The following is a 26,170-nucleotide window of genomic DNA, read 5'->3' on the forward strand; positions in this document are numbered from 1 at the left end:
TTGGAACAGAGGTTTCGGGACCACAAAATCTGAGATATAAATAATTATTTTATGATTATTTTTAGGTCTATGATATGATTGCATGATTGTGTGAAAATTTCGTGAAGAAATTCTATGCATAAAGTGCTTAATTCGAAGTTAGGGACTAAATTGAATAAGTTGCAAAACTTGCATTCTAGAAGTTGCTAGTATGAAATTGATTTGAAATATTAATTAGGAGGTCTTAAATATAAATTTGACCAATTTCTAAGTTATGGACAAAATTGGACATGGATGGAATTTTGGAAAGTTTAGTAGTAAGGGTATTTTGGTCATTTAGGGTAAAATGAATTAAAATACAAAATTAAAAGCCAATTTTGCTCATCTTCTTCACCATGGACGTGTATACCAAGGAGACTCCATGGCTAGGGTTTTCAAGCTTCCCAAGCTCAATTGTAAGTCCGTTCTAACCCTGCTTTTCAAGTTCTTTACGCTTTTGGAGTCCCAGAACTTGATTTAGCTTATGCTAGCAATAATTCAACCTAGGGTTCATATTTGGAAAAATACCCATAGGTAAAATTTGTGTATTCTGGTGTTTTATGATACAATATGAGGTTTTAAATTATGTTAGACAACTTGTGCTACTCGGATTTAAGTGAAAACGAGCAAAAAGGCTTAATCGTTAAAAATACCTAATAGTCATAAGTATATGTTAGAGTGAGAATTTGATGTTGCCATAGAAGGAAAAGTGATCATCATGTCATAAAACATAAGAATAAGGGATGAAGTTTAATTTTGAGCCTAGGGAAAAAGTTTAAATATGCAAAAGTTTAGGGCAAAATTGTAATTTTTCCAAAGTTTGAGTTAAGGACTGTTTTGAATAGTACATTAATTAAATAATTAAAATATGATGTTTTAGATCACGGAAAACGAGATTTGAACCTAGAATGAGAGAAAATCAAAAATTGGGAAAGTTGGTAAAATGACCGTTTTAATATCAAGGTAAGTTCATATGTATAATAAGCATTAATTTATGCATGTTTCAATGTAAAATCGATATATTTACTATGATCTCCGAGGTGTTGAAAGTATGTAAGTTGGTATGATAATAATACAACAATAATGTCAGTAATTTATATTTGAAAGTTAAATTTAGTGAATTAATTGAATTATGTTAAATTAAATGATTATGGTGCCAAGTTTATGAATTGATTTAAAAATATGTCTATGGTACATGAAGTGCATTGAATTATCATACATAAATGTGATTTCTATGATTATGGATATTATGGGAAATTGTAAGTTCATATGATTTTAATAAGACAATGTGTAATTTAATGTTATTATGTTGATATTAAATGAGATGTAAGTTTATATGTAAGTAATACATCACTATTACTTGTATTATGATATTTTAGAAAAATATTGGAAATATGTTTGTGGATAATTACTTGATTGGTAAAATTGTTGGAAAAGAGAGAAATCCGGTTGAACCTTGGAAAGATTGGATGATCAGATGGTATGTAGCTAGGTCACATGTATAGTCTTGAGTGCACATCATGTGTACAAGAGAGCTACAAGACATTATTATGTAGCTAGGTCACATGGGTGATACTATGTGTACACCATGTAGACAAGAGAGCTACGGGATATATGTAGCTAGGTCGCATGCGTGGTTCCAAGTGAAGGACACCATGTAGACAAGAGAGCTACGAGATAAACTGGCTAGGTCACATGGGTGGTACTAAGTGTTCACCATGTGTACAAGAGAGTCGAACTATATGATGGGTGGAGCTATGTGCTGAAACCACCAAGTATCGAGGATTGATCCAAGTGTTCAACAGAGACTCTCTATGTATTGCTTTGTGAGTTTTTGATGAATAAGTGCAGAACTTGGTTATGTGAATGATGTGTTCATTAAGTGACCAGGATGTGGTAAGGTTATAAACAAGTAAGTTATACATGAGGATGATTTTATGGTGACCTTGTGATCATGGGCCTATACTTGTGATGTATGAAATGTGGTGAAAATGATTTGTGATATGTATGTTAAACTGAGGTTAATACAAAGAAAGTGTGAAAGAGTGAATTATTAATAAAACTGTTTTAGACAGTAGCAGTGATGTGATTTTGAAAAATCACCAAAAATAGTATAAATTGAATCAGAGACTGAATGAGATATAAAATTAAAGCTTAATGAGTCTATTTCATATAAAAGAAACATAGAAAGCAAAGGAGTTCTATATTTTGATATATTTAGGTTTTTATGAGACTGATTCAGAATGATTACGTGATCCCCTGTTCCAACTTTGGAAAATCACAAAAATTTGGATAAAAATAATTAGAGGCTAAAAATTATATTTTTAAAATCCATAATGAGTCTATTTTCAAAATAAATCAACAAGAACATTATCCTAGTTCTGTACTGTGAGATAATTATTTTTTAGTGAAGAGAGGTCAGAACTGTCAGAAAGTGAAACAGGGGAAATTTTAATGAATAAACTGTACTAATTGGCTAAACCAAAAATTATGAAAATTTTATGGTGGAAAGATATTTGAGTCTACTTTCAGGGTAAATTTATGGATCTTAATTAGGAGCTCTGTAGTTCGAATTATAAATAATTAAGTGACTGACTCGTGTGGACAGTTTGATGTGAACATTTATTAGTAAATTGTGAAATCGTACCTACAAAAATGCTATATACATTAAGGATGTGGAATGGAGAGGAGGAGGAGGAAAATAAATATATGTGGAATACATGGAAACTATGGTATATGAAATATTGATATAATGAAATAAATGATATGTGTTTATAAGAAAACAAAAAGAGAATGTTATGTATCATGACATGTATATATATATATATATATATATATATATATATATGACTAGTCTCAATGTAATGCTTGTTGGGTATGGAATTGAATTGAAATGTTTCAGGCAAACATGTTATTCTGTGCATCTGAATCGTGGTATTTTATAAAGATATGATCTAGCTTTAAATATGAATGCTTGATGATTAAGCTGAAGATATTTGGTAAGATGATAATCTTGGTATAAATGTATAAGTGGTACTGTAATAAACAAGGTAAAATGAGTATGAGAGACACATGTATGATGACATACAAATGCTATGTTTGTGGTTTAATTGAGGATGTTTAATCATTAAATGAATACCATGTTATTTGCTTTTGATTTTGTATAAGTGTGTAAGAGATCAAGGTTGACCAAAGCTTGGAAAATAGCCTAGGTATATTCCACACAGGCAGAGACACGACCATGTGTCTCAGCCGTGTATGGAACACGACTTGGGGACACGAGTGTGTGGAGCCTTAAAGCATGAAATTTCCAAGATTTTCGTAAGTTCTCGGTTTAGTCCCAAACCCTTTCTAAAGTATGTTTTGGGCTCCGTAGACTTAAATAAGGGACTATGTGTAAGAGAATAAACGCTTTGAAATATGAATAAAATTTTATGGCTCGTATTTTAGTTTAATGTTTGTATGTTTGTCTGGTAACGCCTCGTACCTTAGCCCGGCCTCGGATATGGGTAAGGGGTGTTACATCGTGGCTAGGACAGACTCCCAAGGATAATTGGCGCTTCCTTATCTGCTTCAAAATCTAGAATAATGAAATCATCAAGAAAAATAAATTTATCGACTCTTACCAAAATATCCTCAATCTTTCCTTTGGGGTATGCTAAAGATCGATCCACTAGCTGGAGCGTCACAATTGTAGGTCTTACTTCTCCTATCCCTAGCATCTTGAAAATAGACTTAGGCATCAAGTTGATACTTGCTCCTAAGTCACACAAAACTTTACCACAATAAGATTCACAAATGTTACAGGGTATCGTAAAGCTTCCTGGATCCTTCAATTTCAGTGGCAGCTTGTTCTGCGGGAACGCACTAGACTCCTTTGTCAGAGTGACAGTCTCATACTCACTCAGCCGTTTCTTCTTGGATAGTACATCCTTCATAAACTTCACATAATTCGGCATTTGTTCTAAAGCCTCCACCAATGGAATATTGATGTGTAATTGCTTCAGAACATCCAAAAAATCCTTGAATTGCACCTCCTGTTTCTGCTTGTGTTGCTGCAATCTTTGTGGATATGGAGGTGATGGAACTTTTGGTTGAACCGGACAACTCTTCTGAGTAGGTAAATTTGCATCCAAATAAGATGTTAAAGTATCTGAATTTATTAAGTTAGGATTTACCTTGTCAGTCTTTACAGATTCTGACTCTTTTGGTGTAGGGACTTCAACAACTGGTTGACTTTCCCCCTTTTCGATAGGCTTGTCCTCAACATCAATCAATCTGGGTTCCAGAATTTTACCACTTTGCAACGCCACTGCCTTGATATGTTCTTTACCCGAATTTCTTGGATTCTTAGTTTCTCTTGGCAAGGTTCCTTGTAGTCTATTACGAAGCTCTGTAGCTAACTAACCTATTTGGTTTTCCAATTTTTTCAGTGTTGCTGCTTGACTCTTGATCAAAGCGTCATTTTTTGCCATGTATGCTTTCAACAAGTTCTCCAAACTATTTGATGATTCAGCTTGAGGTGGTTTTGGAGCTTGCTGATTAAACCCCTGAGATTGGTTGGGTCTATGCTGCATAAAGTTGTTGTTTGGTCCATTTCCTAGGTTGGTCCAAGAAAATTTGGGGTGATTACGCCATGAAGGATTATAGAAGTTGGACTGGGGTCCTTGTCCACTCTTATTTTGATGTTGGTTCCCCACACAGTATACTGACTTGAGATTTAATGGGCAATTCTTGAAAGAATGACCTTCCCCACAGTACACACAGAAAACTACTTCAAACAGACTTGGTGGCTGAGCTACAAAATTATTAGCACCATTAGCAGTAAACTGCTTTAACATAGAGGGAATAGACGATACCTGAGCTGATAACGAAGTGAGAGCATCAGCTTCATGAACTTCGGCTACACGTCTTCCTAAAACTATTTGATTTTTTGGCCATTGATAGTTGTTGCTTGCGATCCTCTCGACGATCTCATAAGCCTCATTATAAGACTTAGACAAAATTGCACCATTCACAGAAACATCTACCATCAATCTTGTATGTGCATTAAGACCATTATAGAATGTCTCCAACTGGATACAATAAGGAATCCCATGATGAGGACACTTACGAAGTAACTCCTTCAATCACTCCCAAGCCTCATACAAATACTCGTCATCCAATTGTTGGAAAGTTGTGATCTCGTTCCTCAACTTAGCATTTTTTCTAGATGGGAAATACTTAACCAAAAATCTCTCTGCTAATTCTTGCCATGTAGATATAGAACTTTGTGGCAATGAATTGAGCCATGCTCGTGCTTGATCTCGTAACGAGTACCGAAAAAAATTCAACCTCAGTGCATCTTCAGTCACACTGGCTATCTTGAATGAGTCACTCACCTCCATAAACAATCGAAAGTGGAGATGTGGATCTTTCGTGGGCATACCACTAAATTGGCCCACCATTTGTAGCAATTAAAACATCATTGGTTTCAATTCAAATTGGTTAACCGATATGGCTCATCCCTTAATAGAGACAAGACATCTTTAAGTTGCTACTTAGGAGTGCAATTCAAATCCTCCAAAATCCATTCAGTAGCCTCCATCTTATACTCAACCACTATAGGAGTAGTTCTAGCAATACCCTTAAACAATTTTACCCCACTAGAGCAAAGCCTCTTAGCAATTGTGTAATACCATTAACCCGTATCCATCGATGGAATAGGGTTACGAAGTATTACCGTATAAACGTAACTTAAAAACATTCAATTCCAAATAATATAATAACTATAGTATAATCCATTCAAACACATGCACATTATCACTTAATCTAGCCATCGAGTCATTAGATACACTTTAAAAATAGTTTGGGACTAAATCGGGAACATATGAAACCTTGAGGAAAAAATTAGAAAAAATTCAAGCAGCAGCGTCACACGGCCGTGTAACGTTCGAAATAGGGACACACGGTAGTGTCCCAACGCGTGTCTGTGCCCATGTAACTCTCTGACTCGGGTCACATGGCCAAGCCACATGCCCGTGTGCCATGCCGTGTGCTAGGCCATGTAACTGCCTGACTTGCAACCTTTAAAACATACAAGGGACACACACCGTGTTTCATGGCTGCGTGTCACACACGGCTGAGACACACGTCCGTGTCGTTGGCCGTGTGGACAAGAAATAAGCAAAAATCCAGCCATTTCTTTCACCCAATTCAATCATGTTCCTACAAGCCATTTGCACATATAACCAAGACCTTAAACCATGTCTAAAACATGCATAATAAGACCAATTCAAAAGGCTATTTATTCATCCAACCAATATGCCATATAGGCATCTCAATCACAACCATAAAAAATGTCTAAGCATATGCATATTTGTCCATAAATCATCCATACACAACTACTTATTTCCAGACCAAAACATAACGTAATTGACCATATAACAAGTCACATCCTAACGTACAAAATTTTTCATTCAAAACATACATTCTGTAACACCCATTACCCGTATTCGGTGCTGGAACAGGGTTCAAAGCATTACCAGACTTAAAATAAAACAAACATTCAAAATCGAGACATGTGTGACAACCCGAATTAGGGCCTAATCGGAATAGTGGTTTCGTGACCACAAATCCGAGATAGAAATAATTGTTTTATAAATATTTTGGGGTTTATGATATGATTGCATGATTGTGTGAAAATTTCGTGATGAAATTCTATGCCTAAAGTGTTTAAATTGAAAGTAGGGACTAAATCGAATAAGTTGCAAAATTTGCATACTAGAAATTTTTAGTATGAAATTGTTTTGAAATATTTATTAGGAGGTCTTAAATAGCAATTCTACCAATTTTAAGTTCATGGACAAATTTAAGACATGGAGGAATTTTGGAAAGTTTAGTAGTAAGGGTATTTTGGTCATTTTGATATTAAATGAAATAAAATGGGAAAAATAACACAAAATAGTCATCTTCCCATTTAGTTGCTGCGAAACTTCACTCTCTCCATAGCTAGGATTCTTCAACTTTCAAGCTCCATAGTAAGTGATTCTAAGCCCCGCTTTTAATGTTCTTTACGTTTTGGAATCCCTAAGCTCGATTAAGCTTATGCTAGTAATAATTTAACCTAGGGTTCATATTTGGAAAAATACCCATAGGTGAAATTTGTGTATTTTGATGTTTTATGATAGAATATGAGGTTTTAAATTGTGTTAAATAATTTGTGCTACTCGGTTTTAAGTGAAAACGAGTAAAGCAAGATAATCCAGTAAAAATACCTAATGTTCATAACTATATGATAGAGTGGGAATTTGATGTTGTTGTAGAAGAGAAAATGTTCAGCATATCATAAAACATAAGAATAAGGGCTGAAATTAAATTCCGAGCCTAGGGGCAAAATTGTAATTTTGTAAAAGTTAGGGGCAAAATGTAATTTTTCTACAATGTGATTTTTGGATTGAAATAAATAGTATGAGTATTAAATGAGCTAAATGTGTTATTATAGATCAAGAAAGGCGCTGAACCGACCTCGAACGGGGAAAGAAAAGTTTTGGACTAAATTGCAAAATTTCCATATTTTGCACCAAGGTAAGTTGTATGTAAATATTACAATAATTTCATGTACATTCTTATATTTCAGCCTATTATATAAATATACTAGCTGATGTTAAAATATAAATTGACTATTGGAAGAATGGAAATAAATACAGAGAGAGATCCGGTTGAACATTCGGAGAGATCGAATGAAATAGAGGAGCGTAGCTAGGTCACATGTATGATGCCGAGTGCACATCATGTGTACAAGAAAGCTACGAGACACCTGTAGTAGCTAGGTCACATGCGTGATACGAGATGTATCCCATGTAGACAAGAGAGCTACGTGAAAGATAAATGTAGCTAGGTCGCATGCGTGATTCCAAGTGAAGGACACCATGTAGACAAGAGAGCTACGTGAAAGATAAATGTAGCTAGGTCGCATGCGTGATTCCAAGTGAAGGACACCATGTAGACAAGAGAGCTACTGAGACAAATCGGCTAGGTCGCATGAGTGGTACTAAGTGTTCCCCATGTGTACAAGAGAGCCGAACTAAATGAAGTATGATGGTGGGGTGTGTCTTTGAAACCGTTAAATATCGAGGATTGATCCGAATTGTTCAACGGGATGGTTTTGTGGTGACATTGTGGTTTGGACCTACACTTATAGTGAATGAAATGTGGTGAAAATGAATTGTGGCATATACATATATACGATAAAATGAGGTTAGCATAAAGAATGTGTGAAAGAGTGAAATTAGTATTAAAACTGTTTTAGATGGCAGCAGTGACGTGATTTTGAAAAATCACCAAAAATAGGAGGAATATAATTAGAGGTTTAATGAGATGTGACATTAAAGCTTAATGAGTCTACTTTCATATAAAAGAAGCAGGGCAAGCAAAGGAATTCTATATTTTGAGATATTTACAATTGTAACTGACTTGCTCAGGATGAATACGTGATCCCTGTTTCCACTTTGAAAAATCATTAAAATTGTACAAAGCAAACTAAGAAATATAGTTTACATGCCTAAATTCCTTATTGAGACTAGTTTTAAATACAACAGACTTCAGGGTTGTTTGAGTTATGTACTGAGAGAAATTCAATTCGTAGTGGACAGAGGTCAGGCCAGTCGAGCTGTGTAACAGGGAAACTTTAACTAATAAACTGTACTAATCTGCTGAACCAAAATTATAAAAAAAATTTAGCAAGAAGCTTTATGAGTCTAGATTCAGGAAATTTTACGGATATGAATTTCGAGTTTTGTAACTCGAGTTATGATTTATTTAGTGAATATGACACAGCAGAGACAGCTTAATCAAGTGGAATAAGTAGTGAAGTTAAAGTAGACATACTTGAATTGTTGTGTAAACATGTTAGATTCTTAAATTAGTATTTACATACTACTTACTAAGCTATAAGCTTACTTCGTTTTTTCTCTTTTGTCTTATAGTGTTCTCCACTTGCTCAGAGTCAAGGATCGTGAAGATCTACCCGCACTATCATACTTTGGGTATTTGAACTAAATGTTTTGAATTATGGCATGTATAGTAGGCAAAAATTATTTTGTTATGTGTCATATTTGTCTAGGTTTAAAATATTAGTTCTGATCCTCGACCGATTACTTTGTACAAGCCATAAAAGTTGGCTAATATTGTTCAAGATATATGTTATACGATGCATTATCAAATGGGATGACATATTTCTATCTTGGTATATGTTATGTTCGTAATACCTTGTATCTGTTCCTACGATCAGAACGGGTAAGGGTGTTACATTTAGTGGTATCGAGCTATGGTTTAGTCGGTTCTCGGACTAATAAAGTGTGTGTAAAAGTCTAGCTATACATGCCATAAAAATATTGTGATAGTGTGGTGACTCGATTATTCTAAAGCGTGTTTTGTTTTAATATAGTAATGGATCCTCAAGGAACTGCGGTGATGATGTCTTTGCTAGTAATGCGTGGCTCCCGCACAAGGGACCGCTACTGTGGAAAGTAGACTGAGACATTGGGACAAGGAGATGAGGCTCGGACGCCTTTCTCCAAATGATGAACAATTGGTATCTTGAATTTATTCGAGCAAATCCAAATGCTCAACCTCCTCCACCCCTCCTATACCTCGGACGATTCTCAGAGTGCCAAGGTATAAATTTGGTAAGAATGAACAAGCCTCCGGTTGACAAGATTCGAAAACAAGGGGCGAAGAGTTTAGAGCAAAGGTTGATGATGATCCTGAGAAAGCGGAATTCGCTTGAAAATTCTACCCGTATTTGATGAGCTCTCATGTACACCGAGGAATGCTTAAAGTGTGTCAGATCACTTTTGAGAGATTGACTTACCACCGGTGGAAGACTTTGGTTGCGATGGTGCCAAAGAAAAAGTTACTTGGGATTTCTTCCGGGAAGAATTTAGAAAGAAATACATAAGTCACGATTTATTGATCAAAACGGAAGGAGTTCCTTGAATTGAAGCAAGGAAAAATGTCATCGCAGAGTATGAACGCAATTTGTAAGACTCAAAGCAAGTATGCCTGAGAATGTGTGTCCACCGAGGCCATTATGTGTAGAAGATTTGAAGATGGGCTGAATGAGGACATTAAAGTGTTTGTAGGATTTTGGAGTTGAAAGAATTTGTAGTATTGGTTGATCGAGCTCTTAAAGTCGAAGAATTGAACAAAGAAAGAAGAAAAGTCGCTATTGAGGCTCGAGATGTCGAAAAAGATGATAAGTAAGCCATTTCAATCTCAACCAAAGAGGTCCAAAGAGACAAACCCTCGAATGACAGTTTCAATTGGGGATTTACAGAGATCGTGGTAGAGCATATTCGGGTCTAAAGCTCAAGCTACTTGATGGCAAGTGTGGGTAATGTGCGACCTAGAAAGCCCGAGTGTCAACAATGTGGCGAGCAACATTATGGTGAGTGTTGGGGACCGAGCGAGCTTGTTTCAGTCTTGTTCTCATGAGCATTTTATTAGAGACCTGTCAGGAGAAGGTTAAAGAAGAAAGATTTGAGTGTTAGATGAATACCACCGCTAGTAGAGGTAGACCACCGAGAAATCTGGAGGTGGGACTAGTAGTAGAACTGTGATGAAAGATTTAACGGCAAGATCGAAGCTAGAGCACTGCTAGAGCTTATGCTATACGTGCTCGAGAAGATGCATCATCTCCGATGTCATTACTAGTACATTTTCTCTTTATGATACTATTGTTATTGCATTGATTGATCCGGGTCCACCCATTCCTATATTTGCATGAATTTAGTATCCAATAAAAAGTTGCTGTTGAATTTATGAGTTTACGATTAAAGTGTCGAACCCTTAGGCCAATATGTGCTAGTTGACAAGGTTTGCAAGAATTGCCCATTAATGATTCAAGGTCACTGCTTTTCCGCCAACTTGATGTTGTTACCATTTGGTGAGTTTGACGTTATCTTGGGAATGGACCGTTAACATTGTATGATGCTAAGGTAGATTGTAAACAAAAGACACTAGAGTTAAAATGTGAAAATGGAGAAATTCGTGGGTTGAAACAGATTTAATCAAATAAATTGCCTATGGTGATTTCGCACATGTCCGCACGTAAATACATGAGAAAAGGTGTGAAGCTTATCCGCTTATGTAATGAATGTTGAGATGTCTCAACTGAAATTTGAATCATTACCTATAGTCTGTGAGTTTCGGATGTATTTCGGAGGAATTGCCAGGTTGCCTCCAAACAGAGAGATAGATTTTGCCATTGATTTGTTGCCGGGCATCGCACCGATCTCGATTGCTCCATATAGAATGGCTCAATGAATTAAAAGAATTGAAGGCTCGATTGCAGGAGTTAATGACAAGGGATTTGTGAGACCGAAGTTTCTCTCCCGGGTGCTCTGTATTATTCAGAAGAAGAAGGATGGTTCAATGAGACTTTGCATTGATTACCGTCGACTTAATAAGGTGACTATAAAGAACAAGTACCCATTGCCGAGGATTGATGATTTATTCGATCGGTTAAAGGGGCCACAGTGTTTTCAAAGATTGATTTGAGGTCCGGTTACTACCAATTGAGAGTTAAGGAGTCGATGTGCGAAAACCGCCTTTAGGACAAGGTATGGACATTATGAGTTTCGGTGATGCCTTTTGGCTTAACAAATGCTCCACCATATTTATGGACTTAATGAATCGGATTTTCCGCCATATTTGGATAGGTTTGTAGTAGTGTTTATAGATGACATTTTAATTTATTCTCGAGATGAGTTTGAACATGCCGAACACTTGAGAACTATATTGCAGATCTTGAGAGAAAAGAAATTGTTTGCCAAGTTTAGTAAAAGTGAGTTCGGCTTCGTGAAGTCGGATTTTGGGGCATATAGTCTCGGTGATGGTATTCGGTGGATCCAAGCAAGATTTCGCGATCGTTGATTGGAAACCGCCAAGAATGTATCTGAGGTTAGAAGTTTTTAGGCTTGGCCGGGTATTATAGGCGTTTTGTTGAAAGATTTTCGATAATTGCCTCTCCTATGACTAAATTGTTGCGTAAGAATGTTAAGTTTGAATGGGTGATAAATGTCAACGAGTTTTGAAAAGTTGAAAGCACGATTGATCAAGCACCAATTTTAGTACAAACCGAGTCGAGAAAGGAGTTCGTAATTTATAGTGATGCATCATTGATGTGCCTTGGATGTGTGTTGATGCAAGAGGGCAAAGTAGTAGCTTATGCTTCGAGGCGCTTAAAACCGCATGAGAAGAACTATCCTACACATGATTTGGAACCGTCATTGTTGTTTTTGCCTTGAAGATTTGGCGACATTATTTATACGGTGAAAAATGCGAATTTTTACCGATCACAAAAGTTTGAAGTACTTGATGAATCAAAAGGACCTAAATTTGCGACAATAAGATGGCTTGAATTATTAAAGGATTATGATCTAGTGATTGATTATCATCCGGAAAAGCAAATGTAGTTCTTGACGCCTTGAGCGTAAAATTTCTTTTCACTTTGAGAGCCATGAACACGGGTTAGCATTGTCGATGACGGGTCAATTTTAGCGAGATGAGAGCTAAACCGTTATTTCTCCAGTTGATTTGTGATGCTCAAAAGAATGATAGTGAGTTGCGGATCAAGAGAACTCAATGCGAATCGAGTTATGACTCGATTTTGAGTTGGACCAGATGACTGTTTGATGTTTCGAGACAGAATATGTGTCGAAAAATGATAAATTGATTCGTAAAATATTACATGAGGCGCATAATGGCTGTTTATCGTTCACCCCGGTAGCACAAAAATGTATAATGATTTAAAGAAGTCAGATTGGTGGCGGTATGAAAAGGGACATTTCGAATTTGTAACTAAGTGTTTGATGTCAACAAGTAAAAGTGAACATCAAGTACCTTCGTGATTACTTCAACCGTAATGGTGCACGAGTGGAAATGGGACAAGATTACCATGGATTTTGTAACCGGTTTGCCTTTAACTCCTAAAAGAAGGATGTTGTTTGGGTAGTGGTTGATAGATTAACAAAGTCAGCCCACTTTATACCAAGACGCACTGATTACTCACTTGATAAATTAGCGAATTATATATTGCTGAAATTGTGAAGTTGCACGGAGTACCTATGTCTATAATATCGATAGAGATCCAAGATTTACCTCGAGATTTTGGAAAAGTTACAAGAAGCTTTGGGTACAAAATTGAACTTTAGTACCGCATTTCATCCACAAACAGATGGTCAAACGGAAAGAGTAATCCGGTACTCAAGATATGCTTAGATGTTGTGTTTTAGAATTTGGAGGTAGTTGGGAGAAATATCTATCTTTGATTGAGTTTGCCTACAATAATGCTTATCAATCAAGTATACAAATGGCACCGTATGAAGCCTTATATGGTCGTAAGTGTCGGACTCCTTTATATTGGACCGAGCTTAGTGAGAAGCAGATTCACGGAGTTGATCTAGTTAAAGAAACCAAGAGAAAATAAAAGTAATTGGATTGCTTGAAAGTCGCCAGATCGACAAAAGTCATATGCGATTTAAAAAGAAAAGAGATTGAATTTCAAGTGGGTGATAAAGTGTTCTTGAAGGTGTCACCATGGAAAAGATTCGAGATTTAGTCGAAAAGGCAAGTTGAGTCCGCGTTTTATTGGGCCGCATTGAGATTCTCGAGAGAATTGGACCAATGGCATATCGGTTGGCCTTACGGTAGAGTTAGAAAAGATTCATAACGTGTTTCATGTATCAATGTTATGACGTTATCGTTCGATCCTTCACATGTGATTTCCCAACGAAATTGAAATTGATCGGATATGACCTATGAGGAGGAACCAATAAAGATTTTGGCTCGAGAAGTTAAACAGTTAAGAAACAAAAGTATAGCCTTAGTGAAAGTATTGTGGCACAGACATGGGATAGAAGAGGCTACGTGGGAACCTGAGGAAGCTATGAGGAAACAAGACCCAAACCTCTTTTCTAGGTAAGATTTTGGGGACGAAAATCTCTAAAGGGGGGAGAATTGTGACAACCCGAATTAGGGCCTAATCGGAATAGTGGTTTCGTGACCACAAATCCGAGATAGAAATAATTGTTTTATAAATATTTTGGGGTTTATGATATGATTGCATGATTGTGTGAAAATTTCGTGATGAAATTCTATGCCTAAAGTGTTTAAATTGAAAGTAGGGACTAAATCGAATAAGTTGCAAAATTTGCATACTAGAAATTTTAGTATGAAATTGTTTTGAAATATTTATTAGGAGGTCTTAAATAGTAATTCTACCAATTTTAAGTTCATGGACAAATTTAAGACATGGAGGAATTTTGGAAAGTTTAGTAGTAAGGGTATTTTGGTCATTTTGATATTAAATGAAATAAAATGGGAAAAATAACACAAAATAGTCATCTTCCCATTTAGTTGCTGCGAAACTTCACTCTCTCCATAGCTAGGATTCTTCAACTTTCAAGCTCCATAGTAAGTGATTCTAAGCCCCGCTTTTAATGTTCTTTACGTTTTGGAATCCTAAGCTCGGTTAAGCTTATCTTTGGTAATAATTTAACCTAGGGTTCATATTTGGAAAAATACCCATAGGTGAAATTTGTGTATTTTGATGTTTTATGATAGAATATGAGGTTTTAAATTGTGTTAAATAATTTGTGCTACTCGGTTTTAAGTGAAAACGAGTAAAAGCAAGATAATCGGTAAAAATACCTAATGTTCATAACTATATGATAGAGTGGGAATTTGATGTTGTTGTAGAAGAGAAAATGTTCAGCATATCATAAAACATAAGAATAAGGGCTGAAATTAAATTCCGAGCCTAGGGGCAAAATTGTAATTTTGTAAAAGTTAGGGGCAAAATGTAATTTTTCTACAATGTGATTTTTGGATTGAAATAAATAGTATGAGTATTAAATGAGCTAAATGTGTTATTATAGATCAAGAAAGGCGCTGAACCCGACCTCGAGCGGGAAAGAAAAAGTTTTGGACTAAATTGCAAAATTTCCATATTTTGCACCAAGGTAAGTTGTATGTAAATATTACAATAATTTCATGTACATTCTTATATTTCAGCCTATTATATAAATATACTAGCTGATGTTAAAATATAAATTGACTATTGGAAGAATGGAAATAAATACTGAGAGAGAGATCCGGTTGAACATTGGAGAGATCGAATGAAATAGAGGAGCGTAGCTAGGTCACATGTATGATGCTGAGTGCACATCATGTGTACAAGAAAGCTACGAGACACCTGTAGTAGCTAGGTCACATGCGTGATACGAGATGTATCCCATGTAGACAAGAGAGCTACGTGAAAGATAAATGTAGCTAGGTCGCATGCGTGATTCCAAGTGAAGGACACCATGTAGACAAGAGAGCTACGTGAAAGATAAATGTAGCTAGTCGCATGCGTGATTCCAAGTGAAGGACACCATGTAGACAAGAGAGCTACGAGACAAATCGGCTAGGTCGCATGAGTGGTACTAAGTGTTCCCCATGTGTACAAGAGAGCGAACTAAATGAAGTATGATGGTGGGGGTGTGTCAAACCGTTAAATATCGAGGATTGATCCGAATTGTTCAACGGGATGGTTTTGTGGTGACATTGTGGTTTGGACCTACACTTATAGTGAATGAAATGTGGTGAAAATGAATTGTGGCATATACATATATACGATAAAATGAGGTTAGCATAAAGAATGTGTGAAAGAGTGAAATTAATATTAAAACTGTTTTTAGATGGCAGCAGTGACGTGATTTTGAAAAATCACCAAAAATAGGAGGAATATAATTAGAGGTTGAATGAGATGTGAAATTAAAGCTTAATGAGTCTACTTTCATATAAAAGAAGCAGGGCAAGCAAAGGAATTCTATATTTTGAGATATTTACAATTGTAACTGACTTGCTCAGGATGAATACGTGATCCCTGTTTCCACTTTGAAAAATCATTAAAATTTTACAAAGCAAACTAAGAAATATAGTTTACATGCCTAAATTCCTTATTGAGACTAGTTTTAAATACAACAGACTTCATGGTTTTTGAGTTATGTACTGAGAGAAATTCAATTCGTAGTGGACAGAGGTCAGGCCAGTCGAGCTGTGTAACAGGGAAACTTTAACTAATAAACTGTACTAATCTGCTGAACCAAAATTATAAAAAAACATTTAGCAAGAAGCTTTATGAGTCTAGATTCAGGAAATTTTACGGATATGAATTTCGAGTTTTGTAACTCGAGTTATGATTTATTTAGTGAATATGACACAGCAGAGACAGCTTAATCGAAGTGGAATAAGTAGTGAAGTTAAAGTAGACATACTTGAATTGTTGTGTAAACATGTTAGATTCTTAAATTAGTATTTACATACTACTTACTAAGCTATAAGCTTACTTCGTTTTCTCTCTTTTGTCTTATAGTGTTCTCCAGCTTGCTCAAGAGTCAAGGATCGTGAAGATCTACCGCACTATCATACTTTGGGTATTTGAACTAAATGTTTTGAATTATGGCATGTATAGTAGGCAAAAATTATTTTGTTATGTGTCATATTTGTCTAGGTTTAAAATATTAGTTACAAGATTACTCGACCGATTACTTTGTACAAGCCATAAAAGTTGGCTAATATTGTTCAAGATATATGTTATACGATGCATTATCAAATGGGATGACATATTTCTATCTTGGTATATGTTATGTTACGTAATACCTTGTATCTGTTCCTATGACAGAAGGTAAGGGTGTTACAACATGAATTTCCATTCAAATTTAAATCTTTTTGAAAATGTTCGTATCGACCCTTAAACAAGCCTACAAGTCCCAAAACATGCATTAGGAGTGGTTTGCGACTAAACCGAGAACTTCAGAAAACTTCCCAACACTTAGAAAATTTTTCATCAAAATAGGAGTCACACGCCCGTGTGGCTTTGGGACACTCCCGTGTCCCTAACCCATGTTGTAACACCCGCTTACCCTAGTCCAAGGCCAGGACTCGGTAGGAAGCATTACCATACTTAACCACATGCATACATTTGTTTCCGAGTCACCAAGACTTGATTAAATTTAAAACTCTTTCGAACTCTATTTAGACTCCTTAAAGTAGGCCTACGAAGTCTCAAAATTTCCTTGGAAACCAACTTGGGTCCTTAAACCGACTAAATAAAAATGACTCTTGAAGCAGGGCACACGCCTGTGTGGAAGGACAACACGCTCGTGTGGTCATTATAACATGACCGTACTGATGGCCCGTGCAAGACACACGGCCTAAGCATCTAGGGACACGCCTGTGTCCCATACTTGTGGGAATTAAATTCTAACTTCGAACCTACAAGGGTTTTCACATGGCCTGTCACATGCCTATGTCTATGGCCCGTGTCCCTCACACGGCCATGACACGCTAGTGTCCTAGCCCGTGTCTAAAAACCTTGACATTCTGTTTCTGACATCAGCATCCATTTTAGGGCACACGGCCAAGGCACAAGCCCATGTGCTAGGCCGTGCCCTTCACCCGGATGAGGCACATGGCCATGTCTCTACCCATGTGTTTACTACCACGCATATTGACTTGGTAAAATTTACATTCAGGGGACACACGGCCGGACACCACACCCATGGGGCTAGCCGTGTGTCACACACAGCCTAGACACACACCCGTGTGTCTACTCGTATGGACAATATAAGGCTATTTATCAAGCCTTATGCCACCCTGAAACAAAATTGAATACCAAACAACATGTCAAAGTCGAATTTAATATGAGTTCTCAACCAACAACCAAAGCTAAGGCCTATAAACATTTCACATTTGTAAAAGACTATCTTGCATCCATATAATGACTTACAATATTAGCCATTTTCCTGGCCTTATACAAAATGAGTCAAATGTTAAAACAAGCCAACACATTTGGCCCAAAACAGTGTGACACAAAAATAAAATCAAAGATTCCTATACATGCCATAATCAAAAAGATAAAACTAGCTATACCAATTACTTCATGGATAGTGTGACCAGCTTCAACTACATTGGCGACGATCCTCGATCTACTTCGACGGCACTAGAAAAAAATGGAAAGGAAAAAAGGGTAAGCATGGGAGCTTAGTAAGTACATATATGGAAATGAGTGTTATAAGAAACACATTCATCAAACATTGGTTTATCATACTTAAGTGATATATCATTTTAACCTTACTATCTTGCTCTTCCTTTTTTTACGCATACCTACTACATCTCATCACATACTAAGGTCTTCATTCGAGAGTTTAGTATACATACCTATAATTACTCATAAAATAACTCAAGTACATTCTCTCTATTGACATACCTCATTGGAAGTATCGTCAATCCATTCATCGAGTTCCCCTTTTTTGAACACTCAGAAATATTAATGAATACACGAATATTTTACTCCTAAGTACTATACAAGTAGCCAAAGCTACCTCGTACTTTGTAATTCTTGCATATTTGAGCTACTCACAGGCCCTTTTTCCAAGTCAGTGCCCGAACCCAATAGCTCTATCATGTAATGTCTGCTCATTGAGCTACTCACGGGTCTGCACACAAAGTCAGTACCCAGACCCACATTACATAATTCACTTATCTCATGAACTTAGCTCAACTCATGAGTTCAGATCACTCAATTTCGCATGACTTATATTTTATGTCCTATACTATTTCCAAGGTTCGACGGGATCTCGTGTCTAACCTGATGTTGTCGCATTTGTTCATAATGTGGATTACTCTTATTTCGTACTATTTGCACTTTATGCGATTTAGTCTTTTTTCGCGATTAAGCTCACAAACGCTAAAATTAATTCACCAAAATTTTCATGCACCTTTATAAACATGCCGTCACACATAAAATAATATTAAAATAATTTCTATGGCATTGGAATAGTGCTTTCAAAGCCACTGTTCTGACTACGTTCAAGATCGGCCTGTTGCAACTCTCTCCCCTTAGGGATTTTCATCTCTGAAAATCTTACCGGTGAATAAGTTTGGGTATCGTCTCTCATAGTTTCCTCAGTTTCCCACATGGCCTCTTCGAATCTGTGTCTCTGCCATAACACTTTTATAAGGGGAATGTTATTGTTCCTTAATCGCTTAAGTTCTTGAGTTAGAATCTTAACAGGTTCCTCCCCATAAGACATGTCTGGTCTAATCTACACTTCAGTCGGAGAAATCACATGTGAAGGGTCAAAGCGATATTGGCGTAACATGGTGATAAACCGTAATTTATACATATTTTTATCCCATGCTTGGCACATTTATGGATGGTTTCTCCTTAGATTTTGTGAATTCGATGCTCTTAATTTTTTAATTTCATGTTTTATACTTAGGTGAGCATAGGAGAGTAAAAAGAGCGAGAAACGGGCCAAAAATGGAGAAAATGGACCCAGATGGGAAATCAACTTGGCTTGGACTTCCTCACACGGGTAAGCCACACGGTCGTGTCCATTTGGCAGGATCGAAGTACGACTTACACGGATGGACTACGTGCCTATGCCTATTTAACAGCCTTGACCACAGTCTGGAGCAATTGCACACAGGCGTGTCCCTGTCGAGCCTAAGCATAGTCCTATCGGAAAAGGCCACTGTTGAGTGGTCTTAGGCATTTGAAAGCCTATTTAAACACTTAAGGAGGCACTTAGAACACACACATGGAGTAGGAGGCAAGGAATTACTCAAGGGAAGCCGATTGATCCATCTCAAAAGCCGGATTCATCGTTAAGACTGGAGATCTCCCTTCAATTTCCATTCAGGGGTTTTGGGTTTTCTTTATGTTTTGTATTCATTATTCTTCTGAGATGTTTTCTTTTATAAATATGAACTAAAACCCATAAATACCTAAAAGGAATGAAACCTAAGACAGATCTTGTTATTATTATCTGAATTGCATGATAAACATTTGACTTGTTCTTAATTATCTGTTCTTAATTCTTGTTTTAATATCTCAGGATATTGATTCAAGTTAATGCGCTTATTCAGAGGAGCAAAAGCCCCTGTCTAAGATTAAATTTATCATAATTAAGCGGAGTTGATTGCACGCGTAGAGATAGGGTGACAAGATTTTGTCAGATTAGGGTGAAACATAATAAAAGAGTCCATAGATCGAGTTTATGCAAAACTAGGTGTTAATTAGAAAGAGATTTCAATTAATCAAGCTAGGGTTAGACATTATTATTCTCGAGAGAGATAATAATATAACTTAGGGATTTTTACGGATCGAGTCAAATGAATAAATCGTTTGATTCAGAGTCAAATAACAAGTGAAGTCTAGTTGGACTTTTCCTCGAGTTTTGTCTTAATCAATTGAGTTTTCCCAAAAGCTTTACCCCAATTTCTCTCTGTGCACTCTTAGTTTAGTTAATTAGTTTAGATAAACAAATCCCTTAATTTTTAGGCTAGATAATAAAAAGAAAGTAATTACTAGTACTCTTGGTTCCTTTGGGTTCGACAATACAGTCTTGCTAAAGCTATACTACTGTTCGATAGGTACACTTGCCTTTATCATGATAATAGTTAGTTTCAAGAATGATTAATTATAAATTTTTAAAACCTGTCACGAATATCACGTATAAAGTTTTTCGCACCGTTGCTGGGGAACTAAGATATTTGGAACACTCAATTTTTATTACTTTAGCCATTTTACTTTATTTGCAATTTTAAATTTTATTTTCTTTTCTAATTTTTCTTTTATTCACTCCTGGTAGGTTTTTATAGTGTATGACTAGAAGAAACCCGTCGGGACCATTACTCTTTGACAGTGAGATCTATCACACAGTTCATAAAAACCGAAGAGAAATAAGGCGAAGCCTAAGATACACAGAGGAAGAGCAAGAGGATGATATTCACACTACAACTGAGGAGATGACTGAAAACCAAGAAAATTCGCTACCTTCTGCGATTGCTGCTAATCAGAATCCTGCTTTGTGTACTATGTATGATTATGCTAAACTTTCTTTAACAGGACCTGAATCGAGCATAGTTAGGCCTGCTATTGCTGCAAATAATTTTGAACTGAAACCTAACACCATTCAAATGGTCCAACAGTTTGTTCAGTTTGATGGCTTGTAGGACGAGAACCCAAATGCTCATTTGGTGAATTTCTTAGAGTTTTGCGACCCTTTTAAAATCAATGGCGTTTCCGATGATGCCATTCACCTTTGGTTGTTTCCCTTTTCATTAAGGAATAAGGCTAAACAGTGGTTGAACTTGTTACCACGAGGGTCAATCACTACTTGGGAACAAATGACCGAAAAATTTTTATTAGAATATTTTCCGCCAGCTAAAATAGCCAAATTACATAATGATATTTTTCTTTTGTGCAGATGGATTTAGAAACACTCTATGATGCATGAGAGAGATACAAGGACCTTTTAAGAAGATGCCTCCACCATGGGTTACCACTCTGGCTATAGGTTCAAACGTTTCATAATGGCCTAAATCCTTTGACTAGTATGATTCACGCAGCTGCTGGAGGCTGCTGGAGGAACTATCAATAATAAGACACCTGAGGATGCTTTTGAATTCATAGAAGAGATGTCACTGAATAATTATTAGTGGCAAGTCATGAGGACAAAGCCGACGAAAGCTGCTGACGTTTTTAACATTGATTCGATCACCATGTTCTCTAATCAGCTAGAACTTTTGAATAGAAAAATTTACGGTTTTCTTGGTTCTTCACAGGTTCACCCAGTAATGTAGTGCAAAGCAAGTGGAGGTGGATCAAGCAATTCAGAATACCCACTCTATGGAAACAACATGGAAAATGAGTAGTTAAATTACATGGGTAATAATCCTCGATCTCAAAATAATCCTTATAGTAATAGTTACAGTGTAGGATGGAGGAACCACACAAATTTCTCATGCGGAGGCCAAGGGAATCAGAGACCACCACCTCCAGGCTACCAACAACTACTCTACCAACAAGAGAAAAAGCCGAACCTTGAGGAGATGCTAACAAAATTCATCTCGGTGTTAGAAACTCGTTTTCAGAATACCGAGACAACACTTAAGAATCAACAAGTGATGATCCAAGGAATCAAAACTCAGATAGGAAAGCTTGCCAAACTAATTTCTGAAAGACCACCAGGAAGTCTACCTAGTAACACTGAACCCAAACCAAAAAAGCACGTGAAAGCAGTTACACTAAGGAGTGGGAAAGTGTTAGTTGAATTTGAAAAGAAGCCACCATAAGAAGCTGACAGAAAGGAGGTCGAACCCGAAAACAATGACAATCTAATGCCAAAAGAATATAAATGACAAATCCCATACCCATCAAAGTTGAAGAAAGACCGCATGGATGCACAATTCGGTAAATTTCTTGAACTTTTTAAGCAACTGCATGTTAACTTACCTTTTGTTGAAGCTATATCGCAGATGCCTACATATGCAAAATTTTTAAAGGAGCTTCTAACGAACAAAAGGAAGTTTGAAGACTTATCTACAGTGGATCTTAATGAGAAGTGCTCAGCCATACTCCAAAATAAACTGCCAACCAAACTGAAAGATCCAAGAAGTTTTACTATTCCCTACTTAATTGGTAGTTTGAATGTTGATAAAGCACTAGCTAATTTAGGCGCCATCATTAATTTGATGCCATATAAAATGTTTAAACAACTTGGTCTTGGGGAACCTAAACCCACTAGGATGAGTATTCAATTAGCTGATAGATCTGTTAAATATCCTAGGGGAATTATAGAGAATGTACTTGTAACACCCCCTACCCGAGACCGTTGCCGGAGTCGAATACGAGGTGTTAACGGACTTAATTCATTAATTAAACAGCTCATACAATTCATTTTAAAATTTCCAGACAAGCAGGCTAACTGCATCACAGTCGTTTTAAAAATCATATCTCGAGTTACGAAACTCAAAATCCAATTCCGTAAATTTTTCCTGAAACTAGACTCATATATATATCTACTAATTTTTTTCTAGAATTTTTGGTTGGGCCAATTAGTACAGTTTATTAGTTAAAGTCTCCCTGTTTCAGGGTTCAACTACTCTGACCTCAGTGTATTACGAATCAGATATCTCCTGTACAGAGCTTCAATGACTATGCCGTTTATCTCTAATAAAACTAGACTCAATAAGGAATCTGTACATATAAAGCATGACTTCTAATTATCTTTGTAAAATTTATGGTGAATTTCAAAGTCAGAACAGGGATCCAGAAATCGCTCTGGCCCTGTTTCACAAAAATTTAAACATCTCATAAAATATAGCTCATATACTGTTTCGCTTATTCCATATGAAAAGACTCATCAAGCTTCGATTCCATAACTTATTCATTATTTAATTCCATTTCTACTATTTTTACTGATTTTTCAAACTCACGTCACTGCTGCTGTCTGAATCTATTTTATGGTAAATTTTACCTATTTCATGGTTTCCATGGATTAGCTAGCAATTTGACATACATAATACCAAATATGATCATGATTAGCCATTCCAATGGCTAATCATTACCAAGAATTTCTATCTCCATACCACTCAATAACCATATCATAAGACCATATATACAAAATGATTATAATGCTATACATGCCATACTCAAAATATACAAGCCATTATGTCAAGATGGTATACGGATAGTGTGGCGTGCCTCCGACCGCTTCCGATTTCCGAGCTGGCTTGTCAACACTACAAGGAATGAAAAGGAGGAGTAAGCATAAATGCTTAGTAAGCTCACATGCAAATAGCAAGTAACATAACCATATAAGCAAACATAAAACATCATTTGCATAATCATCACCAAGACATTCATATCACCTTTTCATTTATCATCTTACCATATTGTTGTTATATCGAGTTTTCAACCCGAGGGTTAAGTACATACCTGTTCAAATTATCCATTTCACAACACTTACCAATACGTCCCTTTCATCTTGAGTATTCCTCCATTTGAGTAGAACTTTACCCGTTGAACACATCGGAATATAATTTGGATACATGGAAAGTTTGCACATAAGTGCCACATATGTAGCCAAGCTACCATGTAACCCGCCCATAAGTGAACTCGGACTCAACTCAACGAGCTCAGGCGTTCGCATCCATAAGTGAACTCGGACTCAACTCAACGATTTGGATGCCTAGTTACATCTCACGAACTCGGACTCAACTCAACGAGTTCGGACGCTCGCATCCATAAGTGAACTCGGACTCAACTCAACGAGCTCGGATGCCCAAATATCGCAGTGACATGTCACTTGTATCCTAATCCATTCCTAAGGTTCAACGGACCTTTTTCCCAATCATGTGTCTCAACCATCTTCTACAGAATGCCGATATCTGATACTCGGTAGTATTTCACATTTTCCAAGTATATCACATAATTTGACATATTATCAAACAATTATCACAAGTATAATATTTCATAATAATTATCATATCATTTAAAAAACATTAAAACATTTAAAAAATAACTATGTTACCAACATTTACATATGAACTTACCTCGTATGCGAAAATGGCTATTTTACCATTTCGTCCACAACTTGGTATTTTCCCCATTTTAGCCCAATTTCAGTTTTCCTTGCTCTATCATTTAAAATATAGTCTAATTAGGACTCACATTATTCAAATTGACCCAAAATCATATTTTGGAAAAATTACAATTTGCCCCTAAACTTTTGCATATTTACACTTTTGCCCCAAAGCTCGTAAATTAAAATTCAGCCTATTTTCTTATGTTTTATGACATGCTGATCATTTTTCCTTCTATGGCAACATCAAATTCTCACTCTAACATGTACTTATGACTATTAGGTATTTTACCGATTAAGCCCTTTTGCTCGTTTTCACTTAAAACCGAGTAGCACAAGTTGTCTAACATAATTTAAAACCTCATATTCTATCATAAAACACCAAAATACACAAATTTCACCTATGGGTATTTTTCCAAATATAAACCCTAGGTTAAATTATTGCTAGCATAAGCTAAATCGAGCTAGGGACTCCAAAACGTAAAAATCATTAAAAACGAGGCTAGAACGGACTTACAATCGAGCTTGGAAGCTTGAAAACCCTAGCCATGGTTTCTCCTTGCTATATTCGGCCATGGGGTTGAAGATGAGCAAAATTGGCTTTTAATTTTGTATTTTAATTCATTTTACCCTAAATGACCAAAATGCCCTTACTACTAAACTTTCCAAAATTCCATCCATGTCCAATTTTGTCCATAGACTTAGAAATTGGTAAAATTACTCTTTAAGGACCTCTAATTAATAATCTAATTCAATTTTATGCAAAATACTTCTAGAACACAAGTTTTGCAATTTATTCAATTTAGTCCCAAATTTCAAATTAGGCACTTTATGCATAAAATTTCTTCACGAAATTTTCACACAATCATGCAATCATATCATAGACCTTAAAATAATCATAAAATAATTATTTCTATCTCGGATTTTGTGGTCACGAAACCACTATTCCGACTAGGCCCAAAATCAGGATATTACAGTACTTGTAAAAGTAGATAAATTTATATTCCCTGTTGATTTCATTGTGCTTGACATGGATGAAGATGTTGAGGTGCCTTTAATCTTAGGTAGGCCATTTTTAGCCACTGCTAGGGCGGTAATGATATGGGTGATGGTAAATTGGTACCTAGAGTAGGTGAGGAAGAGATTATTTTTAAAATTTATGATGCCAAGTGTGACAGCCGTAATTTGACCTCAATCGGAAAGTGGTTTCGGGGCCACAAAACTGAGTCATAAAAATAATTAGATGTTATATTCTGTGCTTATTATATGTGAAAGTGCATGTGTGAAAATTTCATGCTTTAATATTGTCATTTGTGAGTGAAATTATTAAATAGGACTTATGTGAAAATTTTTGAAAATATGATAGGTTATTTTTGTAATGGCCAAATAATTTATGGTGTAAATAAGTGGATTTGCATGTCAAATTTCCCACTTTAGTTGAAGTGGGCGGCAATGATAATGATGATAAGCAAAATATGTATTATATATTAATATTATAATGGTAATAGTTTAATTTATGGAATAAAAATTAATTAAAATAAGAAATGATAATAGAAAAACAAAAGAAAAACAAAATGTATATTTCATCTTCTTCCTTAGCTTAGCCAAACCTTAAAGAAGAAAAGGGGAGATAACATTCGGTCACTTTGAGCTTGGATTAAGGTATGAAATTCATGTTAGTTTTTGAA

General features: G+C 36.1%; 2 non-coding genes across 2 annotated transcripts; one reads left to right on the forward strand and one right to left on the reverse strand.

The window, feature by feature from the left end:
• The first annotated feature begins 5,109 nt into the window (after positions 1 to 5,109).
• Positions 5,110 to 5,216, forward strand: LOC128292150 (small nucleolar RNA R71). The gene has a single exon (XR_008282135.1). It is a non-coding gene; the product is annotated as a small nucleolar RNA R71 (small nucleolar RNA).
• A 16,076-nt stretch (positions 5,217 to 21,292) lies between these two features.
• Positions 21,293 to 21,397, reverse strand: LOC128292032 (small nucleolar RNA R71). Its single transcript, XR_008282016.1, has one exon. It is a non-coding gene; the product is annotated as a small nucleolar RNA R71 (small nucleolar RNA).
• Positions 21,398 to 26,170: the final 4,773 nt, after the last annotated feature.

Source organism: Gossypium arboreum, chromosome 4 (genome assembly GCF_025698485.1).
Source record: "Gossypium arboreum isolate Shixiya-1 chromosome 4, ASM2569848v2, whole genome shotgun sequence".
In the NCBI taxonomy this organism is placed as follows: domain Eukaryota; kingdom Viridiplantae; phylum Streptophyta; class Magnoliopsida; order Malvales; family Malvaceae; genus Gossypium; species Gossypium arboreum.